Raw genomic sequence first — 3,228 nt, 5'->3', positions numbered from 1 at the left:
ATTCGGCTGAACCATGCCCGCGGTGCCTACTTGAGTCCATATAAAGCTTTGTTAAGCTTATATACCTTCTGCTTCTCATTCTGTATTTCATAACCCCCTGGCTGCTCCACATACACATTCTCAGCTAACTTCCCATGAAGAAAGGCCTACTTCACGTCCAGCCGAAACACACACCAACCTCTTTGTGCAGCAAGTGCCAAAATCATTCGAACCGTGTCCATACGAGCTACAGGAGAGTAAACTTCCTCATAATCAACTCCATATTCCTCAGCATACCCTTTAGCGACTAAGCGAGCTTTGTATTTCTCTACTTCTCCAAGCTCATTCAACTTTGTTTTGTACACCCATTTGACTCCTATCTTTTTCGCTCCTTGCGGCAGCTTCATGAGATCCCATGTTCCATTCTTTTCAATTGATCTCATTTCTCCATCCATGGCTGCCCTCCATTTCTCCTCCTTTACTGCTTCATCAAATGAAGTAGGATAATAATGAACAGCATGAGCAAATAAAATTAAGTGAGTTTGTACCTCTTCCTCTTCATCGGAAAGACCTTCACCAGGGACATAGTCATTCATCCATCCTGGTGCTCTTCTGTTTCGGGGTTCTATCACTGGAGCAGCTGCATTTTCTTCTTCACTATCAGCTGCATTTTCTACTTCATCTTCATTGCCATCACTTGATTCCTCCCTCTTTTCACGTTGCTCATCTTCCCATTCCAAATCAAACATGTTATCTTCTTCTGAGCTCTTCTCCCAATTCCATTTCCCATCTTCTTCAAAGATGACATCCCGACTGATGATAATCCTCTTGGAGGTAGGATAATATAGTCGGTATGCCTTTTATTCTTCACTTACACTAAAAAAAACACAGCAGCGACTCTTATCTTCAAGCATTGTTCGTCGAGCATCTGATACATGAGCATGTACTGTATAACCAAAGACTCTCAAGTGCTAGACCGAAGGCTTCACCCCACACCAAGCTTCTTCTGGTGTCATTTCCTTCACCGATGATGTTGGACATCTGTTAAGAACATAAAATGCCTAGTTCACTGCCTCTGCCCAGAATTTTCTTGGGACATTCTTTTCAACCAGTAAGCTCCTCACCATATTCATCACGGTTCGATTCTTTCGCTCGGCGACTCCGTTTTGCTGCGGTGTATATGCAGCAGTTAATTGCCTCTTGATCCCATTCATCTCACAGTATTCCTTGAATTCATCTGATAATTCACCTCCGCGATCCATTCTTAGACATTAACCGGATAAACCCGTTTCTTTTTCAACAAGAGCTTTAAACAGTTTAAAGGTAGTGAATGCATCTGATTTGTAAGCAAGAAAATATACCCATGCCTTCCTACTATAATCATCAATGAAGCAAATGAAATACCTCTTGTTGCCCTCAGAAAACGGAGAAATCGGCCCGCAAATATCAACGTGAACCAACTCCAATTTTGCTGATGCCCTCCATGTACTTCTTCTTTGGATTATATCTCGATGCTGCTTCCCTTTCAAGCAATCTGTGCACACAGTTTCTCCTTCAGAGAAGCTTGGCAAGCCTCTCACCATGCCTTTTGTTTGCAAAGTCTTCAACCTTTTGTAGCTGAGATGACCGAATCTTTGGTGCTAGAGGTGAGCCACGTCTTCAGTGATTGCTTGGAAACACTCTTCCATGCTTTCCCTTTTAATTGATTGAGTGTCTGATAACAACACAAACATTCGATTTGCTGCCATGTTGGTTTGGAATACCAAGCCTTTCGTGCGATGATAAATTCGACACTCGTTTGACTGCATTAGTACCGCCAAGCCCCTTTCTTGTAGCTGCCCAACACTGAGAAGATTATTCTTCAAACCGGGCACAAAATACTCGTACAAGGTGATTCACTCATTTTACAGTCAATCGAACACTTCCTTTTCCAACAACATTCATGCTAGCAGAATTCCCCAATCTAACCATCTTATTGAACCCTTCTCCTAACTCACAGAAGAGTGAGGAATCACCACACATGTGATTGTTGCACCCAGAGTCAATATACCACGCAACATCTCAATTGCCTCCAAGCGTGTCAACATACGCCATTAGTACCATCTCTTGTTCATTCTCCAATCCTGCATAATTTGCTTGGCACTCGTACTGAAAGTGTCCAAGTTTATGACATTTGTAACACTCAACAGTTTCCTTACTCCACGGTTGGCGATCCCTACCTCTCTGCCTTGTCTCCGGCCTCCTCGGAAACTAGCTCTTCCTCGTCCTCTTCCACCATAGCTTTCTTCATGAGTGACTTTCAAAGCATACTCATCTTCTCCTCCCGCTTTGAACTTTTATTCATGAACAAGCAGGGAACTTTGCAAGGCATCCACAAATAGCTGATCTATGTCCTTGGCTTCCTCAATGGAACATACAATATAGTTCCACTTCTCGGTGAGAGTTTTCAGAATCTTCTCAACCATTTTGACATCATCCACATCTTCCCTATAATTCCTCATGTCGCTTGCAACTGTCATTACTCGACCAAAGTAATTAGTGATCGATTCACCCTGCTTCATTGCTAAGACCTCAAAATCCCAGCGTAGACGATTGAGCTGAGCTCTCTTCACTCGAGCATTGCCTTGACACTTCAACTTCATGGAATCCCAGAGCTGTTTAGAGGTCTCCTTTTGTGTGATTGTCTTCAGAATTGACTTGTCAAGCGACTGAAACAAGTAATTCTTAGCCTTCAAATCTTTCAGCTTCATGTCCTCCAGATTCTTTATCTGTGCTGTCGTCATCTCATCCATGTCCTTTGGCTCTGTGTAGCCTGATTCAACATCAACCCAATACTCCTTGGATCGAAGGAGATTCTCCATGACCATGCTCCAATGATCATAGTCGCCGTCGAACTTCGGAATGGAGGCTGCTGCAAAGGTTGCTTCTGAACCCATCTCTCTTCACTCCCGCAAGTGTTTTCCTACACTTTCAAATCTCTCAAGTCACTGCTCTGATACCAGATTGTTAAATGCAACAAGAACTCAAGAGAAATGGTCTGGGAATAAATTGATTTATTCCTTGTAACAATGCAACAAATAAATAGAGAGGAACAGACACACTGTAACAAACTACAGTTCATATTCTAACTAGAATTAAGGAACCAAACTTGCATAAAACAACTAACAGACAATGCCAAAGTCTAGGACACCTATTTGACTAAGCCTTATCAATAACTCTTTCTGAAACAGCTCATATACTATCCTAAAA

At 42.4% G+C, this 3,228-nt stretch overlaps 1 pseudogene; it reads right to left on the bottom strand.

The window, feature by feature from the left end:
* Window positions 1-1,954: 1,954 nt before the first annotated feature.
* LOC125370805 lies at window positions 1,955-2,765 on the bottom strand (annotated as a pseudogene).
* Between the last annotated feature and the right edge of the window lie 463 nt (window positions 2,766-3,228).

This window comes from Ricinus communis, chromosome 8 (assembly GCF_019578655.1).
Source record: "Ricinus communis isolate WT05 ecotype wild-type chromosome 8, ASM1957865v1, whole genome shotgun sequence".
Taxonomy (NCBI): Eukaryota; Viridiplantae; Streptophyta; class Magnoliopsida; order Malpighiales; family Euphorbiaceae; genus Ricinus; species Ricinus communis.
This window is presented reverse-complemented; position numbering and strand designations above follow the sequence as displayed.